The 25816-nt window shown below is 43.4% G+C and overlaps 1 protein-coding gene across 1 annotated transcript in view; it reads right to left on the minus strand.

Annotated features, from left to right (window-relative positions):
- SHISAL1 (shisa like 1) overlaps positions 1-25816 on the minus strand; it is a gene marked incomplete at its 3' end in the record, with an annotated part of 176696 nt that overhangs the window by 82823 nt on the left and 68057 nt on the right. Inside the window, exon 2 of the mRNA XM_082223338.1 lies at positions 18781-18922. The remainder of the gene's footprint in view (positions 1-18780; positions 18923-25816) is intronic.

Raw genomic sequence — 25816 nt, forward strand, 5'->3', positions numbered from 1 at the left:
GGGGCTACCTCTGCCCGGGGCGGCACAGAGGGATTCCATTGCATTGGCTGAAGTTCTGGGCATCTTCACTTGAAAATTTGAAAGCAATGGAGCCAGAGCAGATGGTTTGTGTTAAAGAACTTAGTAAAATTCTGAGGGAACCAGTGAATTCCAAAGGCCATTGGGTAGCATTTGCTTTCCTTGTGTCCCTTAGGCTACATCTGATTACTTCCTTGAAAACAGTTCTCATAAGACATGATGTCACACTTCAGATAGATGGATGGATAGACAGACAGATATACATAAATTATATTGCCTGTTTTATGGCCTGGTTTCCAAAGTTAATTATAATTGTACTTGCCAAAGAAACAATATGGAGGCCAACTGAAACAGGAAGACAGGACGTGAGTTTCCATGTGGGTTTTCAAAAAAGGACAAGCTCTTAGTTCACTTAATTACAACAGCAATGGTTCCAGGCACTTTACAGTGTCATAGCAAGCCTTGACATGGGGTGTCATTCTCTTCCCCCTCCCCCTAATATTACCCTGGGTTGTTGTTTTTTTTTTTAAAAAAATAAAAATGGCTAATGGTAAATATTTCAGATGAAGTCATTCCTTTTAAAAGAATGTTTTTAAAATTTTTACTAAATCACCAGGATAAATCCCATTTTAGAAGCCTTACATTTACAGCATAGAACTCTTGTTTTCAAGACTTGTTTCCCTTGCTGTATATCCCCCCCCCCATTTCCTCCAAGGAGCTCAAGGCAGCATATATGGGGGGGGGGGAGAACCTGTGACCCTCAAGATGGCTGAACTACAACTCTCTTCCTCTTTGTCCACTGGCCATGCTGGCTGGCGCTGATGGGAGTTGTAGTTCAGCAACACCTGGAAGGCCACCGCTGGCATACTCCCATGATATTCTTGCAACAGTCTTCTGAACAAGGTTTGCCTGACAAAGAGTGACTGAGTTTCATGGCTGAGTGGGTACCTCAAGTTGGCACTTCCCTGTCCTTGCACTCTAAGTTTGGCTTTGATTTTGCATATGGATGGTATTATATTGGCATCCTTATATGGCTTTGTATGTCATGGCCTAGGTGTTCAAATTAAAGAATGGCAGGGAGAAGCCCACCTCCTTCTCAAATCACAAGCAGCCTGTCAGAAGGAGCAGGAGACTCAGGGGGGCACATGAGGCTGCCCCTACTCTGAGCTTAATTGTTCTCTCTTTACCACCTTCCCTTACCAGGTTACAGGACTATCTTCCGCTTCCCCGTGGCTGGTGTCATTTGTTTTGGTGAATCTATTTGATTCTTTTTTTAAAAAAATGTTGTCAGCTGCTTAGATGATTCTTGTTGAAAAGTGGGGTGGCAATCAAATAAGTTGTAGTAATACTGTAGTTTGCACATAACTCCTTACAAACTCTGATCCCCCATTAAAAGTTGATGCAGGAAAAGTGGTAGCTTTTTTTTTTTTTTTTTTTCTTTTTAGGAGCAAGGAAATATCACAAAGTAGCCTGTAAGCTTTTTCGTTCGTTAGAAAATTGCTTCAGGCCAGATGTTAAGGCAAAATTTAAAAAAGTGTAAGGGGGATCAGAGCAGAAGATGGTACACTCTAGGAGTGCTTTTCAAACATGCAGTCTTCAGAAAGTCGTGTCATCTGCTGTGGAACCCCCAGGTTCTCACCCTGGGACTCTAGCAAATTCAGATCATGTGGGGCTCAGGGTCCTGTATAAACTGAGAATTTGCCCAGGAAGGAACCCCAAACCCCTGTATCTCCATAAGGCAGGACAGGGAGGGGAAGCGTGCTGAATAATCTGTCTTTCTGAAAAGCTTTCCTAGCATTATCAGTTTTCTCATTTTACCCTTATGCAAGCTTCTGAGGAACTTCAGGGTTTCCCCTAGAACAGAAAAAGCCATGTTTCTAAGGGAAGTAATACCTGTTGCAGGACAAGCCACGTTCTTGCCTGTATCAACCTGGCTGAGAGAAAGCAAATTGCTAATCAAGGCTACGTTACTATGGTAGAGGAGGAGAGCTTGGATTTTTGTCTGTGGCACCATATGACCAAACAGGCCTCAATTAGTGCCTGAAGCGAACCTAGCAAATGTGAAAAGCATTTGTTCTGAGGATACGGCAAAGACGCGTCCTCTGAATAGCATCTCCTAGGAGCAGAATGACGCAGGCAGCAGTTTCTGGTGTCAACGCTGCGAGCCAGCAGCCTTTGCTTAGGGGCAGGTTAATATAAAACGAAGCGAAATTGCAGCAAGCTACGCTGAGTCCATAGGCTAGGGTGGGGTATAAATGTTACCAGATAATTTGTAGTTTTATCCACCTAAGCCCAAACATTGTTACTGCAAACAGAAACACTAGGGCAGATGGGAATAAATATCAGTCCTGTTTAATAAAAGAGCCAGAAGAGCATCATATGAGAGGTAAATGCCACAAGGGCATTTAAGTTGCCAGTTAATCAGAAAAAAAGAACCTGAACTGCTCTGTGCTTAACAGCAGCTTGAAGTATGGAAGTTAATAGGTAAAGCGCTGGTGATAAACATTTTCACCTGCCAATATCTACACAGGTGCAGGGCCCAGTAAAAAAAGTTGGCAACCTTAGGAGGAATATTTAAAGATCTCAGTTTAAATGCCTATTTCATGCAAGACCTGGAAATAGATAATTAGAAAGGACACAGAAAAATGGAAAAGGGTTTGTTTTTTTTGTATAATCAAGATTCTTGTTACCTGATACCTTCTTGTTGCAATGAAACATGAATGAAGACAAAAATGCAGAATGGATCCTGCTCTCTTCCTCACAACTGCTCTCACTATGGCTAGGATGCTCTGAGAAGCTGTGTCTAATTTTTCACCCTTACATCACAGTTGGCACAAGACAGGATACTACCTGAGGTGACCAGAACCACTGCTCTTCCTCTTCTCCTTTCAAGAGTTTTACTGCTGCTAATGCAGCAGAAATTTGGACACGCTATTTGTCTCCCCCTCCTCTCTGCCTTGCTTTGTGAAAGGGGGTCCTTCCTTAGAAAAAGGCGTTTGGGGCACGCTGCCCCAGAAGAGTGTCTGTGCCACTGCTTTTTCATGGTGGCTAGAAATGACCCTTTACATTTAGGGTGTGTGTGTGTGTGTGTGTGTGTGTGTGTGTGTACACACACACACCCACCCCTCCCTCTCAGCAGCCTCATTTGCAATACATGGCTAAAAACACTTGCCCACCTTTTCATTTTTAGTTACTTATTTTCAGTATTTGTTTTGGCTTTCAGTGGGGTTTCAAGTTGGCTACAGAATAGAATCACAGAACTGTAGAGTTGGACGGGACCACAAGGATCATCTGTGCAGTTCAGGAATCTCTTACTCAGCATGGGAGCAGCGGCTGAGACCCGGGTCAGGGAGGAGGAGGCTGCGGAGGAAGCCAAGCTGGGATTGCTGTGGGTGGAGCAGTGGCGCCTCCCTTGGCACTCCTGGCACTGGCTCTGCCAACAGCAGGTGGCTCACCACCACCACCACCCATGTACAGCCCAGCCTGGCCGGGGGGGGGGAGTGCCATCACTGCCCACTGAGGAGAGAAGAAGAGGACGATGGGAAAGCACCCCAAGGGGGAAATGCCCCCCCCCAGCATGTGCCTCCACCCCAGCTGCTCAGTTCACGGGGGGAGGGGACGACGCAACACTTGCCCCACCCTGGGTGCCAGCAGCCCGCAGAACACCACTGCATGGCAGCAGCCAGAAAGGAGGAAGAACAGCCAGGATTTTCTCTCTAGGAACCCACAAGTTTGCTCTTTTTGTGCAAAGCCTTGGCTTGGGGTTACGTGTTTGCTGGGTCAGAAAGTGACCAATAAGCATTTATCGAGAAACATGGGGAATCTCTGTAGGCACTTTGGGTGAACATATGATGATTCATTCTATTACCCTGGTGGGGAATGGTGCCACATCTAAATGAGGCTGGCTCTGCTTAATAATGTAATCTGCTGTATTCAAAAGCATAAAGCCAGCCCTGCAAACCATTAGTTCCCCCTCTGCTTTGCAATGGCCAGCTGCTGAAAGCAGAGCAGAGAATCCAGAAAAGCGTTCTGTGTAACTACTAATTCCCCCTGCTTACAGATAGATGACCCACCCATGGGCTTTTACTGCTCAACACTTGTGAACCAATAAAGGAACATACATTCCAAATGAACTGTTATTCAGTCCTACTAATTCACAGCAAATGTCAATTAACAGAAATCCCTCTAAGAAGCTTTTACCAGCCTCCTGCTGGTTTTCAAGCTATTAGCAGGCCGTTTACACATTGTTATCTCTTTCTTTCTCTCATTCAAAAAACCACATGTGCAGCTGTGATCCTAAGCATGTTCACTCAGCAGTAAGTGTCCCTGAAATTAATAACACTTATGCTTTCACAAGGAACACGGGTGGCGCTGTGGTGTAAACCACAGAGCCTAGGGCTTGCCATTCGGAAGGTCGGCAGTTCAAATCCCCGCAATGGGGTGAGCTCCCATTGCTCCCAACTCCTGCCAACCTAGCAGTTCAAAAGCACATCAAGTGCAAGTAGATAAATAGGTACCGCTCTGGCGGGAAGGTAAATGGCGTTTCCGTGCGCTGCTCTGGTTCGCCAGAAGCGGCTTAGTCATGCTGGCCAAATGACCCAGAAGCTGTCTGAGGACAAACACTGGCTCCCTTGGCAAGATGAGAGCGCAGCCCCAGAGTCATCTGCAACTGGACCTAACAGTCAGGGGTACCTTTTCCTTTTCCTTTTATGCTTTCACAAATGTGTCTAGCACTGCAGCCTCCAAATTTAACAAATCTTAGCTAACGTAATGTAAAATGCTGTATGCTCAAGTTATCCTCATATCAGCTAGCCAGCCCTGAAGAGACATATTTCGTAGTATTTTATGAGGACTAGATTTTTTCTCTCTCTTGGAAAGTGTAGAAGCACTGAAAAGGCATGACTGTCAGAACTGTAGACATTGTGCTACATTAGAGAATTCAGTGCTAAGAAACACAGAATTGTGTTTTTTTGCAGAAGATGAGCAACTCTGTACAAGAATATGAACAACTCTGTAGAATGGATATATAAAATGAATATGTACCATCAACTTTGAACAAGCAGCTCCATCTTTCATTTTTATGAGTTTAAAACACTATGATAGCATGCCTGCACTTCATTGTTTTGTGGTGCAAATAGAGCTAATAGAGCATTTCTGTGTGCTGCTCTGGTTCGCCAGAAGCGGCTTAGTCATGTTGGCCACATGACCCAGAAGCTGTACGCTGGCTGCCTTGGCCAATAAAGCGAGATGAGCGCCACAACCCCAGAGTTGGCCACGACTGGACCTCATGGTCAGGGGTCCCTTTACCTTTTACATATTGTCAAAGGAAAAGAGTAAATTCTATTAAAACCTCTTTCCTTCTGAAGTGCTGAAGGTGTCATCCGCATATAGAATCATAGCATTGTAGAGCTGGAAGGGACCTGGAGATAAGAGCTCCACATCATCATCAATTAGCAGGACACTGAGAATGGAAAACAGGAGGAATCTCCTTGCAATTCTAATAGGAAATGTGTGTTCAGTTTATTTTTTCCCCAAATGGGGACAAAACCATTGAGTTTGAAATGCATTGCTCTTGCCATCCATGGACAAGAGCTTTGCACAGCAAACCTTAGAAACAGTCCATCTGAAGAGTCACTCAAAAGAACTTTAATCCATACCCTAGACTCATACATTACTATATGTATATAAAAAATATAGTTCCAGGTGATAGCAGATATTCTATAATTTCAATGCCTACTCTTGCCTGTTCCTTTTTGGAAGCCCCTGCTTCAATTCCTGCTTCCCTTCTGCTTGTCCTGTCCTTATCAGGGGTCACAACTGATCTGTCAGTGGAACTCCTGAATTCCAGAATGTTTGTGACAGGTAAATAACCCAGCTAACCAGTGCCAGCCGTTCTTTGAGAGAGGAGGTTCCCACCATGTAAACCACACATAGACAAGGTGTACGAAAGATGCAGCGAGTTCAGAAGCACCACTGTCTGCAGTGAATTAAGGGCCAAACTGCTGACTGTGAATGAAGAGAAGCCCGAACTCAGGTGGTTTGGACAGGGCGCCCACCACAGGGCCTTGAAGGAATGCCAACAAAGGCATTCCAATAATAAAAAAGTCAAGGAGATGACTCAGAGGCCAAGCCTTGTAGCTGAAAGCCAGACTACACATATCAGTTTCAAGGAGAAACAGCAGTTCTCTCTAGGCGGATATCTAAACGATGGCCACAGCCCAGCACATTTGGCACAGTTCACGGCTGCAGCCTTTGAGGGCAGCTGCGACTTCTGCAAGAGATTAACTGCCCAAGGCAAGTGGTGGGTCTTTGCTGGAGAGGGTGATGACTGAAGTAATTTATGTTTTTGGCATGGTGGAAAATAAGTGGAGAAAAGAGGTAGCACTTTCTGGATGTGCAAAACAACAACCTGTAATCGGGCTCCATTTCTATAACTGCCTCTTTGCAGGCAACACACGGTAAAAAGTAAGGATGTCATCATTTGCCAACCACAGTGTGAATTTTACAGCTGGTAGTATACAGTCAGACCTGGAGCTTCCATGAAATCTGGGTGTATCTTTACTCCCTTCTCCAACTACAGGTCATTTATTGACAGGGGGAGGAATGCTGCCGAGGGCCCTGTAGCTCTGAGGATCACAGGTGGGAATGAATCAAATATATAAAAGGATGTCACATAGAGGAGGGAGAAAGTTTTTTTTCTGCTGCTCCAGAGAAGCGGACATGGAGCAATGGAGCCAAACTACAAGAAAGAAGATTCCACCTAAACATTAGGAAGAACTTCCTGACAGTAAGAGCTGTTTGACAGTGGAATTTGCTGCCAAGGAGTGTGGTGGAGTCTCCTACTTTGGAGGTCTTTAAGCAGAGGCTTGACAACCATATGTCAGGAGTGCTCTGATGGTGTTTCCTGCTTGGCAGGGGGTTGGACTCGATGGCCCTTGTGGTCTCTTCCAACTCTTCTATGATTCTATGATTCTATGAATCCATAACACACTGGCTGACTTCCAGCTACTGGTTCTTAGCATCTGTCTGTCTCAAGAGACAATGGAGTGCACCTTCAGCAGCACCAAACTGACCTCCCTGGGGTTCAAGCTTGGGCAGGGTGTATGGAGCTCCTGGGCTGCCCAGACAACATAACTCCTTTCTCCGCCTTGTTGATGTGGTCCAAAGGAAATCAGAGCTAGACGCTTGGCACCAGCTTGGCTTCAGGCATATAGAACGCCATCCAGCCACCTTCGGGATTCCACTCCAGATTTGTGGGATGTTTACTCCTTAGTCTTTTCTTCTCCTGAAGATATCACGCAGGGCAACAGAGGTTTGGGATCAGAGTTTTCCATCTCCTAGATTGGCATCCTTCCCAGGTTGATATATACCATGACTTTATACCACTGTCAGAAGTAGTGCAAAGCAGATGGTGTATGTTTTGGAAATCATAGCTCACCCAAAATTTTGTTAGAATAGGTGGAGAGATAGTGAAGCAATTCTATAGTAAAGACAACCAAGTCAACTGTGAGCTAAAGCATAATATTGTGAGTCTGGGGTGGGAAACTGTGTGCCCCCTCTAATCCCTGGATCTAATTTTTGGAATAGCCAGGCTAGCCTGGTAAAGTCATAGCCTGGGTGTTTAACAGGGGAAAAGGAAAGAGGCTCCACCTCAGGCTCAGGCTGCAAATATGTGTAGATAAACCACGTATCCTAAGACACCACAGTCTCTGCTGTGTCTCATTCCAAAAGGAATCACGGAGCCTGAGTAAGTGCCTGGAAACCATGGAATCTCACATCGCTCAGAGATTGGGGTGGCGTGGAAAAGTTAAACATCCCTAATTTCTTAGACAAATTAAATTGATAGGGAGCAATTAAACATCTCACTCTCCTGATTGTTCCACCAGCACAAGCATTTCTGCTTGATAGATGGCATGGTGCCCCCCTCCCCTCACTTTTCTGGGGCTTCCTCTGACCTGCCATGTTGGAATTGGGGGGTGCAAGGAAGGGTGAAAACCTCATTGTGCTAGTGGGAGACCTTGTGGTGGTTTGCCAAGCATACTGGGTTAGTTGAATTTATTTACACTACAGTCGTACCTTGGTTCTCGAACATAATCCGTTCCGGAAGTCTGTTCGACTCCCAAAACCGTTCAAAAACCAAGGTGTAGCTTCCAATTGGCTGCAGGAGCTTCTTCAACTCAGTGGAATGTCCGATGTTCATCGGACATTCGGCTTCTGAAAAACATTCAAAAACCAGAACACTTACTTTTGGGTTTTTGGCATCCGGGAGCCAAAATCGAACCAAGGGGTTTGAGAACCAAGGTATGACTGTATTTATTTACACACCTGGCTCTTCTTTTCTGTAATATGTGACAGTATTAGTCAGGGCGTCTGCTTGGGCAGTAATTCCTGATGTGAAAATATGGCTATTCTGAACATAAGAGGCTGTTATGGAGGGAAAGGCCACTGATTCATGTAGCCTAATATTCTCTCCTCTGATTTCTCAGCTCTGTTACCTGAAATCCTTTAAGATGGGGACCGTGCTACAAACCACATAAAAAACATTCTCCCTGTCTTTATGGGTTTTCTGAGTGGGAGTGTCGCAAATAAGAACAAGGTCCACATTTCATCTGTGAAATGTAGGGTGCAATTTAGTAGCATAAAATGCTTGTGTGCATGTGTGTGTACTACAGAAAATGATCATACCACTTCTCTGGGGAGGGGAACAATCACACACCTGCTGCCTGTGACACTTCTTGTTTCTCTACTAGGGAGACTGAGAGACATGTCAGTCCACTGATTTAGGATGGGGGTTGAGAGCAAACATGGCATGATGTAGCCTCGTGAAGCCCTTCGGTTGCAGCTGTGTGGAGCTTGTCTCATGCGAAACCAAGAATTTGATTCTTTATTTTCAGGGAAGAGGAATGGACTTTCCGTCTTTAATCAGTGAAGGTTTTATTTTGATGCTGCTATAAATAAACAAGATTTCCCTTAATCTGATGTGTAATTCATTCAAATAATCTCTCAGTTGGGGCTTCACATTAATCCCTTTTATGGAGGAGGGTTGGGGGTATGTAGAAAGAGGCAGGACGGGGAGAAAGAGGTTAAGCAAAGCCTAAATACTAATCCATGCCACGATGTTTTCTTCTGTAGGTGACTGCATGATAATAAAGACTAGTGTTTCTTTCCCCTTCAAAATTTAATTGAAAGGATTCCTTGCAGTTGATTCCTAAATGATAATAAGAGGATAGTGCTTTTTGTAGAAGAAACATGCTGAGTAAGAAAATCTTGTGTCACCAAGGGATTTCTCCACTGTAGAGCAATAAACTTCCCAAAGCTGGGTCAAGCGGTTTTTGAACCCAGAGTTTGAAGCGAGTTCTGCAGTTGCTTTTGTTTATTCAGTCTCCATGGATCCCATCAGCACAAAGTACACCAAAAACAAATGACAAAAAACAACAACCCTGTTGTAAACAGATCTCTTTCCCACAATGTTTTTCAGCCGGACAGATTTATCCTTGTGTTAGGGCTTCACGTAAACCAAATCCTTTTAACTGCTTATGGCAGTGACTTATAAAAATCCCTTGTGCATTCATGAAAAATTAAAACTTGGATACAATACTGTGGCTTCCTAATTCACCAGTAGGGAAGCATCCTGGGTAGGGGGGAGAATTTCCTTAATGAAGTATTTTTCTTACAGGTTTGAGTATCAGTTACTCAGTTTGAGGGGGGGCAGTACAAAACACAGGGTTTGTGGTACAAAACCATGCAAAACTATTGCAAAAGTTTGGCAACAGTTTGGAGTGAATAAGACAATGTTTGATATTTGGGTGTTAACTACAAACACCAGTTTGATGTATCAATTACTCAGTTTGGGGAGTGGTATAAAACGTGGGGTTTGAGGTACAATGAAATATAATGAATTGGGGGAAAATGCTGAAACCAGAAGCTTTTCTTTTAGGTATTTTAGGTCCAGAGATCCCGAAGGACCAGACGAAATTATTCACATACGCAACCAGACTGCACGGATGCTGTTAGCTGAGAGATGGAAAGATGGCACAACTCTGACCAAGGAAGAGTGGCAGATAAAACTGATGAACTATGCAGGGATGTCAAAACTTACAGGAAGAATTAGAAACCAGGAAGAGACCGACTTTAATAACGAATGGAGAAAGTTTATAATTTATTTTAACAATCACTGTAAACACACACATTGGTAGCATTGACATAGAACGTGTAGCAAAAATTTGAACTATGGAGTGATAAAGGATTTATATATTAAAAAAATTAAGCTACAGAAGAAATGCAGAGGGGAAAATCATTAGAGGAAGATCCACAAAGGGGGTGGGGGAGGAAAGTCAAAGGGGATTTTATATTTATTTACCGTATTTTTCGCACCATAGGACACACTTTTTCCCTCCTAAAAAGCAAGGGAAAATGTGTGTGCGTCCTATGGAGCGAATGCAGGGGGGGAGGCAGGCGGGAAAAGCCCCCAAGAGCCGCACACAAGCTCCGTGCGCTCTTGCGGGCTTTTCCACAGGAGGGAGAAGGGACTGAGTGGCTGCATCAGTCCCTTCTCCTACCTCCCAGAAAAGCCAGGAGAAGCCGCAATCTCTTTAAAGGGGTTGCGCGGCTTCTGCGGGCTTTTGCGAGAGGTGAGGAAATCCCCCCACCTCCCAGGAAAGCCAGGAAAGCCCTGCGCAGCATCTCCCGGCAAGGAGAGGCTGCACGCGGCTAAAGGGGAAGCCAAAACAGTGAGTGGGATCCATCCCGCTCGCTGCCTTGGCGTCTTCCATAGCTGCGCGCAACCCCTCCGGCAGGGAGAGGTTGTGTGCAGCCTGTACACTGCTCTTTGGGGCTGGGGGGAAAAAAGATTTTTTTTCTTGATTCCCCCCCCTAAAAACTGGGTGCGCCCTATGGTCCAGTGCGCCCTATGGTGCGAAAAAATACGGTATTTTTTATTCTGTTTTTATATTGTAAAATTGAAAATGCAAAATTAAAATAAAATCATTTAAGAAATCATTTAAAATACCCCAAAATGTGGGGTTTGAGGTACAAAATGGCACAAAATGAGTGAAAAACTTTGGCATCAGTTTAGAGGGGATCCCAAATTTGGGAGTTCATTGTCAATAAAAGCTCTGAGGTGGTGTGGCTTTGGCCACCATTGCTCTCCTGGCTTCCCATGACAGTGGGTCCCTGGCCAAGAGGGAGAGAGGAGGTGCAAGGAGCTTGGCCTGGTGCAGTGCATGGCGGTGGGAGCTTCAGATTGGAGCAGTGGTCGTCCACCAGTGCCATCTCACTGGCTGCTAGTGGCTTAGGGAGTCCGTGTTCTGCCTTGAGATGCCTCTCTAATGGTGTGGTCCAACTCTGAAAGGTGAGGAGCTTCTCAGAATCACCCTGATTCGCCTCATAATTTGTGTACCTACAGAGCTGGTTCCCTGGGCTCTCATCCCCTTTGATGCAACAGCACTGCCCACAAACACATGTGGTTGCACATAGGTTTCGCTGGTATCAAGCCGAACTTTAAAGATAAAGAATAGCCAAAGAGTGGATATGTATATCTTAAGAAAGCAAAGGCGAGAGAGTTGGTCCAGCTGCCTCCTCGTTTTAAAGATCAACTGGCCTGTAAAGATGAGCCAGTGGCACAATGGTGTTCTAAAAAGAGCCACAAGGGAAGAGCACCTCCACTCCTTTCTTTGAGGAAGGTCTTCTGTTCTCCCTCTGCCTGCTCATTATGGATGCAGATGTTCATCCAGAAGCCACCAAACCGGATCGAACCCCAAGTATTCCAGTGTAATTTGTGGGTTGGACTGTAAAGATTTACATCCTTTCAGCATGATTATGTGGGCAATGAAGTCACGGAAATATTCAACTGAATAATAAAAACATACCACATTTGTGAAAAAGATACTTACTGTGTGCCATGTGTTCAGGAAGTCAAGTAACCTTGTTTTTATTAAAAATTATTTTAAATTAAAAAGTATTTTCTGTTTTGATTTATACTGCCTTACCTATCACTTTTGTATCCAAAGAGTACAGGGTGATTTAGTTGGATGTTTTGGTTCCATAACCAATCCTGTATGTGTGCAGAATATTTATTTCAGTTAGTCATTTAAAAAATGGATACACCGTTTCTTCAAGGCTTGGCATGTCTTCCAATAAAACTTATTTTTTTAATGACAGTAGCAAGAGTTTAGACTATCTCTGGGCTCCTCCAAATGTCCTGTTTATTGAGCATTCATCCTGATTTGCTTGCATAAAGCTGAAACAGTGGTTAGCCTATGGCCAGTATTTATTGAACATTTGTTCCATTTTATTGTGGGGCACTTATACGACAATGAACATTCCTTTTGATTTGCTTGCAGGGTGTTTACACATCTTTCCATTAATCATTCGTTTTTCCCACAGTTTTCAATGCATTTTTCCTTCACTTTCCAAATCTCAACAATTCTTATTCATGTATTTGTTGTGTTTGTCATGCTTGAATTGCACAAACTTAAAATACTGCTAGGAGCATGAATCCCTCAATCAAAGTCGCCACAAGACAGTCTGGAGGCATGTTGTGTCACAGGCAACACCCCAAACCCAGTAAAATATTCAGAAGCAGCATAGATAAGCGGGTGGGGATTGTTTGTTTGTGTAGGAAGTTCAAGGAGAATTCGTTTTGAAGGTTGGATTTTGTGTGTGGAATATGAATTTCTCCTTACCTAAGCAATTTGCAGTGAATAGATTTCCAACAGGTATGGATGGCAGGTAATGTGGCTTTTCTAAGTGCTAATAAAATCTAAACCATTTGGCCCAATTGTATAAATTAGGCCTGGAACACCAAAATCAAGAAAAATATTAGATATTTCTGTCTAGTATTTCCCCCTTATCTATCTTGTTTGTTTTGGCCCCCAAATATACTTTTTGGGTGCATCTAAAAATTCAGTGGAACAGAAAAGGGCTTGCTGTTTTTGTGAAAATCTATAGCGTAAGGAAGTCTTAATCCCTCAGTGTAAGTGGATGCATGTGAAATAAGAGTTTACTGCAACTGAAGTTTTGTGCTGCCTGATTTGAATATTGGTGGAACCCCTTCCCAAAATGAAACAAACACAGAATTCTGCCTTTCCCCACTGCTTCCTTTCGTTATGGTAGCAGCTGCCCTTGTTTAGGAGGAGACACTACCCAGACAACACAACCATGAACAGAGCGGCAATGGACTCTCTTTGCAGGCCTCATCAGTTACCTGACTCTGCCGAGTGTAGGTGCTAGCCAAGCTTCTCCAAGTCCACTCTGCCCCACCACACCACAAGGGCTCTCTGATGTTATTTACTATTAATAAGCAAGAAACGACTGTTTAATTAGTTGCTGTTTGGGCAGTATTATTCTCTAAGAAGAGTGGTGCTTGCGAGCATCCTTTCCACGAGATTCTATTTATGTAAGAGCGTGTGTGATACTTATCTGCAGGCCTACATTTGGAAATGTGGTTGGCTGGTTTTAAGTGCTGCAGCTGAAACTCATAGTTCTTCCTTCTGTGTGCTTCCCTGCCTTTGTGGCAAGCCAAGTTAAGAAAAGAAAAAACCTTAAGAGATACTCAAAGGTGATGCTCTGGGGAGTAGTGTTTATTTGCTAACTTCATCTTCTGCAGAGCAGTAGGGGGTCCTCCTCACAAAGTATTGCTTCCTTGTGTTGCTCCACCATGGCCAAGAGTACAAACAGATTTCAAAAAGCTGCTGCTAAAACACATATTGATTTTCTTGGCAGCAACTATTGTGATTTACGGCAGGCTCTGAAGACTCATAAGTTCAAGCAATGGGCAAGATCTGCTGTGTGGATAACAGACAGGAAATGTCTTTCCAGTCTTGGCTGAATTAGTAGAATGGAAAGCTTGTCCAACATTTCATACGTAGATTTGTGTTTAGCTTTACTTGAGTTTAAAGAATCATGTAGTCTTTGCTCTAACAGGATGTCAAATTAGGACAGCACTGGTTGGCACTTTCAGCTTCAAATGCTCATTTGTGGAATTACGCCAGTGACTTTTGTCTGAGATGGTACGCCAACAATTTTTGTGCTATCTAGGATTTCATGTGCCGTTATCCATTTCCCTAACTTGGTGCCTCAGTCCTAATACTGTATATGGGAGGCGGGCATCCAGAGGGAACGACTTGGGCAATGCCACCCACCATTGCACTCAGTGTGTTTTGAATATATGCAGTTTGGATAATAGGCATGATCCCTGGAATGAATGTAAACCCTGTGTAAGTTGGGACTCAGCTAGACTGGTAAAGAAAAAGTGATTTATATGCGTTGTATGTGCAATATAACATTGTGCCACCAGATAGAGATGTGGAGTCCCATTTTTCTCTACCTCTTTTCCTTGTTTAAATTTACAACGCTTTAAACTGAAAACACTTCTTTGATGCGTCTAGATCCAGCCTTACTGTAAAGTTATTTATATCCACAGGTACTTCCTGCCTTCTCTGCATTCTGGTAGGCACCCAATTTATGCCCACCAAAACCAAAAGCAAAAATAACAATTTGAAGACAGTCTGTAAAGTGGAAATATGCATAGGAATGTGTCTCATAATAAAAGCAATTGGCAGCCCGCACATTAAATGCACATGCTGAAGTACATTATATTTACAGCTGTGTGGTTTCTGAAAGCAATGCTATCCAAGACGATGAGTAAGAAAAGCAGAAAACAGTATAAAAATAAAGGGACAGGCTTTGTGCATCTCTATTATTTGTTAATTTTGCTGTTGGCTTAGTTCATGTCTGAGCACAGCTGAAAGGCTGGGGTACTTTTACATGTTTCGTTAATTAATGAGCACACTACTGCAGTTTAAAACACTGAGTGCTAAACAAGGACTGCACTTAGAAAATCTTGGACAAAATTCACAGCAATGAGCAAGGAGAAAAAGTCAGGGCTACTGATGAAATAAATGGTATGCTATGCAACAAATTCTAATTAATTTGGCCTGGAAATATTTAAGCAATGTGGCAAAGGAGATGCCAACAGCCCTTAATCTAAGTATTGTCTTCTCAGCATAGAATCATAGGATCATAGAATTGTAGAGTTGGAAGGGACCCCCAAGGGTCATTTAGTCCAACCCCTGCAATTCAGGACTCTCAGCTAAAGCATCCGTGACAGATGGCCTTCCAACAGCAGGGTATACTCTTCTCCCACTGCACTTGCAGATTGGAACAGGTGCTTTTTTGCATTCAGAACAATGATAGATATTTTCATTTACAGGTAGGAATTGCTTAAATTGCTTTGGAATTGTAGTAGAGACTTTGACTTGAATACTGATGCCTCTTCCTCTGGATTCTCGGATATCTGCCTGTCAAACGGAATATCTAGTCATGAAACATCCTTCAGTTGATTATTGAAATATGATTTATCTAGCCCTTTAGATATTTGAAGGTCTTATCTCTGTCTCCTCTGTTCCAGGCTAAACATACCCAGCTCCTTCAACCATTCCTCATAAGGCTTGTTTTCCAGACCCTTGATCATCTTGATTGCCTTCCTCTGCACACCTTCCAGCTTGTCAATATGAACTTCACACAATTAATCCTTTACCAATTCCACCCCCTCATATTTACAATAGAATATTTGAATCTCCCCTCACCGTACAATAACTTCTTCATCACCATATCCACATAGTATACAATATAGTGGCATCGTTCCACGCCCTGGAATGAGTCACTTGAGACAATTTTGCAAAAAAGTTTGGCTACCACTGGTCTAATCCTTTTTTATTCCTTTTCCTTTTTAATAAATTCTTTAAAATCTAGGAATGAAGCAAGAGCAAAAAGCAACACAGAAATTTGCTTACAACTGAACAAAAGTCAGCTGAAGTTGTTTCCGAATGGAATATTGGAAGCAAACACATAACTGTTGCAAAAACTGGGGTTTGTGATTCAATAGGTGTCTGAACTTTCATATCAGAATATGTATTAAAACAATGACTCAGCAGAGTGTAGAAGGGATCCTGTAATAGCTGTTGCTCTGAAAGCATTAAAACAACAGAACGGCACTGGAGTTTCAGTAAAAAAAAAAAAAAGATACTTTTCTTACAACAAAAAACACCATCTACAAGCAGTAGAATGAAGTAGTACAGCTTCTCCTGTCTTGGACATTTGAATTATTCTCCTGAAATCAAAACGCACACCATGTGGATGGAAAACTAGCATCTCAGAGGGAAGGATTCAGCGCACCCCTCTCCTCCAAATGCTATATTTTCCATGATATATTGTGAATCATGATGTGTGTGTGTGTTCTGTGTGAAAACTTGCGATGTGGGAAAAACCGTGAAGCCAGTCATTGTTTCTCTCAGGATTCCTTCTGCTCTGAATGGTTGTAGCAATATGTGAAGGTAAGTAAAAATGTGTATCCACTTTAGACCCCCTAAGTCACACCAGGACATTGCCCTGTTCACCTCTTCATAGTTACATCCTTATTTCAGACATTGTGATATATCAGTATATCACGGTATTTACCTGGTGATATATCACAATGTTAAAAGCCAGGCATCACTCAGGCCTTACACACATCATAATTTGTGCTATATTGCTAGGTCAAAAATTTTGAAACCAAGACCATGATATGGGCTTCAAACCAGTTTTGGACAATATATCAATATATTGCCCAGCCCTAGTATCCAACTGGATGGTCCTAGGAAAGTTATCTGTGGTTTAATTCCAGCATTTGAAACTCAGGCACATTCTTCCTCTGAATATGGAGGTCATAGTGAGCTTCTCATGGCTAATAGCCCCATCTCCTCCAGTAACAGGTCATTGGTTTTAAAAGAGAGGGTTGTAAAATAACTCCTGTAAAGAGCAAGGGGTTGTTCCTTTGAGTCTCAGCACAAGCCATCAGCTCCAAATGCCCTTTTAGAAAACAGGAAATGAACAAGTCTATACTTAACTATCTGGCTCAGGAGACATTCACAGATTCCGGCCCAATGGGGCCGAGGAGAATCTTGTGTCTGTATGGAGGGCTTTCCTTGGACCAGAAAGCTCCCGGCAAGACTGTGATTAGATATTTGGATAAGCTACAACAGGGACGACCAACTCCCTATAGACTGCGTTCTACTCACAGTATAAAAAGACTGGCAGTGATCTACCCATTGTCGCTGGATGGACCAATTTTTTTGGATAGCCTTTTTTTGGATAGTCAAAGTTTTTGAGCTTTTTTTAGGAAGTTAAAGTTTTGGAGCTTTTTCTTTCTATGAAACAAGATCACTGAGGGGCCAGAGATCTACTAGAACCTCCCAGGAACACCCCAGTATCTACTAGTAGATCATGATCTACCTGTTGGACATGTCTGAGCTACAACAAGGATGTGTAAACTGGGAAAGAACAAAGTTCCATTCATGTAGTCAAATCTTAGAGAATGGGGAATCCAGCATCTGGGGAAACAGTACAATGTCTGTGGACTATCACACCCTCAGATTGACAACCAGTTTTACAATATTTTGAGGAGAAATAGCAATTTTCACTATTTCTATTGATACAGTATAAAACAAGTGATCAAAACCTTCCATTAGTCATCTAATGATACCCTTGAGACAATAATTACATAATACAGAATAATCATAGATTATTATTATTTTTGCTCGTATAAGAATGAACCTTCAGTCTTTTAAAGCTTTCCAAAACAGGGATGGCAGAACTGTGTGTCTTTGCATGAGACACAAGGTAAGGCTTTTAGAAGACATCTGAAGGCAGCCCTGTATCGGGTAGTTTTTAATGTTTGACATTTTATTATGTTTTTAGATATACTGGAAGCCGCCCAGAGTGGCTTGGGAAACCCAGGCAGATAGGCGGGACATTATTATTATTATTATTATTATTATTATTATTATTATTATTATCTGTTACCCCACCATCATTTAGCAGAGTCATACACAGTGCTTTTTTCCTGGGGGTACGCAGGGGTACGCACACCCCTAAACATTTTGTGAATCTAAGTTTGGCCTCATCGAGGGGCAGTATTTCAATATGAGTAGGAAAATGAGAGTACCTCTAAACATTTTTTAAGAAAAAAAGCACTGGTCATAAAAGTGCCCTTTGCTCCTCTCTATGAGAGAGAGGGAGGGAGGGCTTACAGTGTCCAGTTGAAGGGACGTCCCAGTCCCGCTCTATTCTGCCTTGGTCAGACCACACCTGGAATACTGTGTCTAATTCTGAGCGCCACAGTTTAAGAAGGATGTTGATAAGCTGGAACGTATGCAAAGGAGGGCAACAAAGATGATCAAGGGTCTGGAAACCAGGCCTCATGAGGAATGGTTGAGGGAGTTGGGTATATTTAACCTGTAAAAGAGAATATATGATAGCCGTTTTCAAATATCTCAAGGGCTATCACATGCAGCAAGCATGTTTTCTCTTGCTCCTGAGCATAAGACCCAAACCAATGGATTCAAGCTACAATAAAAGAGATTCCAACTAAACATCAGGAAGAACTTTCTGTCAGTAAGAGCTGTTTGACAGTGGAGCAGTCTCCCTCGGGAGGTGGTGGACTCTCCTTCCTTGGAGATATTAAAGCAGAGGTTGGATGGCCATCTGTCACAGATGCTATAGTTGAGATTCCTGCATTGCAGGGCGTTGGAATAGATGACTTTTGGTTTGCCTTCCAACTCTACAATTCTGTGATTCTTTGGTTTTTTAGGCAGGGGTTTGCAGGACAACATTGATACTTGTTGTTTCCCAAACACTATATACCACATTACATTGCATTTATCTACCTATGTAAAAAAAACAGTATATGCAAATGAAATGGTATATTATGCAGAGGGCAAATACCTGTCTCTTATGTGCATCATCAAGCCATGTTCAAGATGGTCGTCTTGTCCCATTGTCTGCTGAAAATCTAAGCAGTGATTCACATCAGGTCAAAGGACAGGTGCAAAGTTGCCATTCTTCATTTCCTTTTACACCTGAAAAGCTAAGAAAGAGAATATTAAAGTGAGAACGCATACCTTTAGAACATTTCTAGCCTCTGATTCTTTTGATGTATTAATTATTACATTCTAAAATGATAGGCATTTATATGTACGTGTGTGAGTGTTTGATGTTTAATTTTTGCATGGCTAGAGCAACTATTGGTTCCAGGTGGTTTTTCTGTATGCCAGGGTTGAGCACTCCTCTGAATTCTTCTGGTAAGATCCGTATAGAAGCCAAATAAATAAATAAACTAAGTGGGTTTGATTGACTATATAGCTTATTGATACCTTCATGTTCACTTCGTGACCCCTGACTGGCTGAGAAGAGGTCCATTCAATTAAACAACAACCAGGGGTGTGAGGTGTGTGGCAAAGGGACATTTACAGATGGGAACAATCGCTGTGCAGAGGAACCAAAAATGGTATGAAAAAATAGGGGATTTCCCCCCTCCAAGAGCACCCCCTCTCCTTATCCCAAATGTTTGCAGAAAAGCCTGAACCCTACAAAAAACAGATTCAGCCCTTCATGCGGTAATTCAAGCTGCTCCATGTATCCCTGTGTGAAAAGGAACCTTTTTCAAAAACATTACGCCTTTCCCTGAGGCTTTCAGATAAATGACGTTATGCTCCAAGTTAATGCTGTTTCACCAGAATTAACTTTACTTGTAAAGATCCTTAACCCTGTGAGAGTTTCATGGGAATAAGGCTGTCAGCCATTATTATAACTATAATGTTTCCAGGTTGAAATGGGTATTTATTCCCAAAGGATTCTTGTTCCAGAAGACAGTCTGGATATAAATCTTATGTGCGTATATATATATATATATATATATATATATATATATATATATTAACTGTTCAATCTGAGTGCAGCATCCAAATATTGTGAAGGGACAAATAATTTTGAATGACTATCAAGTTTGCTTTGTTAAGTCTTCCATCGAAGTTATTAAGCTTTGGAGCTAAAGTGGAGAAGGAAAAGGAATTAATTTTATTAGATGATACTAATTAAAAGCAGTTCAGGTAGATTTTCACAGAACTCCACCCACACAGTTCTTCTGCATAGATATTAAGGTAGCAAAATGACATCAGCGGAACAAATCGCCATTGGCTGGTAAGTGATCCAGAGGGCAGTTCATGGTTGCTTAGCAACGTCTGGGAGCTGATTTTTAGTATTAACCCTTCCATAGTCCTCATAGAATGTTACCTACTCCCTCAAGCAAGACAAAGAAACAGTAATGGATTTGCAAACTTTAATCCCAGATTAAAGCTTTAAGCAATTCTTCAGTGTGGACCAATTTTAATCAGTGAGCGCAAACTTTAACCATTGACACACCCACACCCAAATTAAGACAATTTTAAGGTTACTAGATTTTTTTCAATGAATCCGGGGACAACTCTTCAACTTGTATGGGGACTGATTTGTAAATCCGGGGACTGTCCCTGGGAAACAGGGACGTCTAGTAACCTTGAGATGGTTGGACAGTGTTCTCGAAGCTACAAACATGAGTCTGACCAAACTGCGGGAGGCAGTGGAAGACAGAAGTGCCTGGCGTGCTCTGGTCCAGGGGGTCACGAAGAGTCGGACACGACTAAACGACTAAACAACAACAACAGTTAGCACTATTTTGGCCTTTGTTTTTGTTTTTAGTCTATTTTGGTTCTGGCTATATTAAATATATATTGATTAAAATATGGGACGCGGGTAGCGCTGTGGTCTAAACCACTGAGCCTCTTGGACTTGCCGATCAGAAGGTCGGTGGTTCGAATCCCCGCAACGGGGTGAGCTCTGTCTCAGCCCCTGCCCACCTAGCAGTTCAAAAGCATGCCAAAAAGTGCAAGTAGATCAATAGGTACCGCTCTGGCGGGAAGGTAAACGGCGTTTCCGTGCACTGCTCTGGTTCGCCAGAAGCGGCTTAGTCATGCTGGCCACATGACCCAGAAGCTGTCTGCCAACAAACACCGGCTCCTTTGGCCTATAGAGCGAGATGAGTGTGCAACCCCAGAGTGGACCTAATGGTCAGGGGTACCTTTACCTTTTTATATTAAATATAGCCTTTCCATCAAACAATGAATGTTGACTTTTAATTAAATTGTAAAATATCTTAAGAGTTCTCACTCTCTCAAGAAAGTACCTGCAGCTGAGGTTTTGGTACTCTCCATCTTTATTTAAATGTAACTGTTTAAGGCTTTATAAACAGATGGTCCCAAATTGAAACTCCCTTTTGCCGTGAACCTATGAGGTGGCCTTAAGGCAAACTATTTCTCTGTCAGGCTTAGCCCTCCTTTTCCTATGGGCAGGGTTGGCCTCAGACATTTTGGCACGGAGGTGAGCTATGAAATGTTGCTCCGCCCCACCAGGGAAGAAGGAAGTCATGAGGATCTACATTGGAAACAAGGAGGGGAATCACATCAGTGTTACCCAACAGCTGAAGTGGGAATCAAAGGTGGTGGGGCCCTCAATGTGATTCATGCAGAGACCCCAGAGGGCTTCTCCCGACATTTCATTTCATGAGGTAGGAAGAGACCAGCAGTCATGGCCAGAGCCAGGATTTATGTTGGGAGGGGGCAGGGCACCCACCTGTCATAATCCTCTATCTGGCTCTGGCTAGCAGATTCAGAATGAAATGTCTCGAAAACCATTGTTTTTAATTACTGACTTTTAACCCCAGGTGCTCAAAATCTGTCAAAATCTGTCGACAATTTCTACTTTTAGTTAGGTATTTTTGTTCATTGCTTGATTTTGGGGGAGGGCAGCTGCCCCCTGCCTACGCCCATGCCAGCAGTGCCTCCTATTTGCCAAGAGATCGTTGTAGAGATGCCAGGGGGCGAGGAACAGACAAGTAGGCAGCAGAACTGGCCTCCAAGCAACACATGGCAGCAGCAGCAGCGGGCAAGGCATTATTTGGAGACCAGATCTGCTGCCCCTGTGGATCCTGCCACTTGACGCAGTTGCCTCACCTTGTTTGAGGGTTGGTCTGACCCTACCTCTCCTGCCAACCTAGCAGTTCGAAAGCACGTCAAAGTGCAAGTAGATAAATAGGTACTGCTCTGGCGGGAAGGTAAACGGCGTTTCCGTGCGCTGCTCTGGTTCGCCAGAAGCGGCTTAGTCATGCTGGCCACATGACCCGGAAGCTGTATGCCGGCTCCCTCGGCCAATAAAGTGAGATGAGCGCCGCAACTCCAGAGTCGGTCATGACTGGACCTAATGGTCAGGGGTCCCTTTACCTTTACCTGACCCTACCTATGGGGTAATAATAATAACCTACTTTAAAAGGTTGCTGCAAGGATTAAGTATTATGTACAGTATGTACGAACCCTTTGAACACTCAAAAGACCTATACTATTGATTAATTGGTCAATCAGTCAATTATTTGTCAACAATGTTATTTAATCATCCTAATTTTTGGATATCATGCATTTGGTTTAAGGTGGTTAAAATTGTGCTATAATTCAGTTGAACGGTACTGTGTTTTGTTGTAGTTTTCTATCATCTTATTATCTACTCTAAGCAAGTAAATACACACTTAAAAAAACACACATTCCATTGCATAGCTATGGTAGCTGGTCGAAGGGTTGGCACCTCAGTTTTGGCAATAGGCTTGGGTTCCTCCCAGAACTTTTCACAGCCCTGTGTCACATCACTTGAGAGGCCCCTTCCTCCCTGCTGCACATTTAATGGGCTTGGTGGGACTCCATTGACTTGTGCCACTAGAACGGCTAGTGCCTGCACTGCTTCCTCCTGAACCCGATATCCTTGTTCCTGTTGAGAAATGCCTGTTGTTACAGCACTTGGAAAGGGCAGAACGTAAGTTGCGAAGCAGGTGATGAACACACCAGTAACCTTGACTCTAGCAGGTCTGGGGAACAAGGCAGGCCATGGAATTCTGGAATATATGGTGCATTTATCCATATTGGATGTTGTTCAAACAAAAGGTGTTCAGTTGATAATAACTGACAATTGGCAAGCATTTCAATCCAAACTCTACCCAACCCCATAATTATGCATAACCAAAAAGTATTCTACCACCTGGTAGAATTTACAGACAGTGGTGTAGCGTGGGGGGGCGGGGGGGCGGCCGCACCGGGCACAACATCGGGGGGGGGGCGCTCGCACTCTCAGCTCTCTGCCCCTACCTGGCTCACTTACTCTCTCTCACTGCAGTGCTGGCTGTGCGAATCCGATCCGAGCCGCTGGGTCGCCGCCCACCGTGGAGGGGGTGGGTGCCAGGCGTGCGGTGCTGTGAGAGAGCGAGGGACTATCTGGGGGAGGGACAGTGCAGCGGCCGCCCAGCGCAGCGCTGAGCGCGGGAGAGAACCACACCAGACCAGACCAGGCAGCAGCAAGAAGAAGCTGGCAGCGGCGGCAGGTTAGGGGTTAGGGGGCGCAAATTACTTGCCTTGCCCCAGGTGCTGACAACCCACGCTACGCCGCTGTTTACAGAGATATGAATAATGCTATCCTTTGGGTCAAACTTGATCACATTTAAATGCCCTGCCTCTGACAGTTCCAAATCTTGTTTGAATTATGGTGCAGCTTCAGAGGGAGCCAAATTAATTTGCAAGGGGAAGTACATTCTGGATCCTTTTTCTGAAGCCAAAACAGGTTCACAAGTTACACATAATTCTGTTTTCTTGGTTACTATATTAATCTGGTTAAGCTTTAAACACCAAGCTATTATTCACTGGACAACTGACCAAGCATGGATTTTGCATTATGGATCCCCCCTCCCCCCTTCTTTGATAGGTCAAATGCCAGCCCTGCTGAAAACCTTTAATCAGAATTCCACATTTTATTCCAGTCTTATTCTAAGTTCATCTTCTAAGTTTCCAGGCTAGCAGTCAGAAAGAAAAACGCAGGTTAGCATTGCTCGTCTCCCTATGGGCTGCTTGCAGTTTTTGACCTACAGGCTTCTTTCTGCGCAGAATGTGTAGGTGGGAGCAATCTTGGAAACGTTGGGCTACATTCTGAGTTCTGATTCGCATTTCTTAAAGTTTTGCGTAAACATGAGCAGCTGAATTATTCATGAAGTTCCTCTCCCTTTTGCTAAGACTGCAGGGTTGTTTGTTTTTAACAAGAAGGGGGAGAAAATGCTTCTATGCTCATTTTATTCACAGCATTTTGCCACACAGCAACCATAAAAGCAAGCAAGAAAGCAAGAGCCCTAAATCTCTGCGTAATATGGCACGATGGGAGAACGTGGATGCAGAGATGCTAATGTCCTTTACTATTTCAAAGGCTTGCAAGATTAAAATGGTAATAACCCTTAAATCGCTGACTTGTTTGCTTTCACAAGCCATAGAAAGAACCTTGATTCATTCTTTACATTTCAGATTAACTTTTTAGCATAACCCATTCTGATTTTTGAACACCGAATGAAGGCCACAAATATGGGGCAGGTCAGCCAGGTTTTGTGAGGCCCCAGTCACAGAAGGGCCCTTCATCACAGATCCTTTGCGCTTCTTCTCATGAAAGGATTTCAGGTATTTGAGCCACTGCTAACCAGAGTGCGCAAGATTGGGCAAGATGGAGCAAGGCTCTGACTCAGCCTCAAATGCTAGGTCCCTTTCTCAGATGTTCAGCTTTTGTCCAGAAAGATTAAAAAGTACATTTCCCTGCCCAATGAAATCAAGCAGGCACCTTCAATGTATTGTTATGAGTTGGTGAGTACAAGGCACCTTAAATTCTGGATCAGGCTTCGTGTTAAGGCTCACGTGTTAAACGGTGTGTCAGATTCCCATGAGTTAGAATCTAATCAAGATCCGTGTATATTAGGCTGTGTCAGACAACCCTTTAATCCTAGGTAATCAAGAAGTGTTAAAAGCTAATTTCCTTTTGAGGTGATGGCCTGGGGATGAACCATTAAGACAACATAATGGATCAAGGGAAATTTTCATTTGCAAATGAGTGGTCTCCCTCCATCTACTGACAGTTAGTTTAAAAGACAATGCCAGTATTTTAGGGTAATTTAGGATTGAAGTTACCATACTTTTCCATCTTTAAGACGCCCCCATGTATAAGATGACCCCTGTTTTGGCGGACTCAAATTTAAGATAACAGGGGGAGATGGCACAGAGTTGTTGAGCTTTTTTGTAGGGGGGGATTGCCAAAAATCGCTCCCACACGTGTCGCTAAATCCACCTCCAGTCTGTCTCATCGCCGGCCAATCACCCACCCAACTGCCAGAGTGTCAGCCAATAACACACGCAACAATAACACGCAACCAATAACACGCGCAATAGCCATTGACAGCCTTGGCAGCAACCAATCAAATGTCCACCCTATGCACTACCCATGTATAAGACAACCCCCACTTCTTAGCATGATTTTTAAAGAAAAAAACATAGTCTTATACACAGAAAAGTATGATGAGCATTATGCAGTGGAGATAGCAAATAGCAGGCTGGAGAGAGACTCAGAGAGCAAAGTTTGAGATCAATGGCTGGAGTCTCACTAAGTCCAAGGATGCTGTGGCTATGGAAGAAGTTAGGGGTGTTAATGCCATCCCACTTTCTGATTCTGGAATGTCCTATTCCCCCTTTCTCCTCTCCTTCAGGTCTTGGAGACCAATTAAAAGTAGTGGAGAGATCAGATGCCCCCTGTCCTTTTTGGAAACAGGAGCCTTTGCTGTGTGTGTGTGTGTGTGTGTGTGTTGTTGTTGTTGTTGTTGCTGCTGTTTAGTCGTTTAGTCGTGTCCGACTCTTCGTGACCCCATGGACCAGAGCACGCCAGGCACTCCTGTCTTCCACTGCCTCCCGCAGTTTGGTCAGACTCATGCTGGTAGCTTCGAGAACACTGTCCAACCATCTCGTCCTCTGTCTTCCCCTTCTCCTTGTGCCCTCCATCTTTCCCAACATCAGGGTCTTTTCCAGGGAGTCTTCTCTTCTCATGAGGT

Source organism: Podarcis vaucheri, assembly GCF_965113315.1.
Source record: "Podarcis vaucheri genome assembly, chromosome: 5".
Classification (NCBI taxonomy): Eukaryota; Metazoa; Chordata; class Lepidosauria; order Squamata; family Lacertidae; genus Podarcis; species Podarcis vaucheri.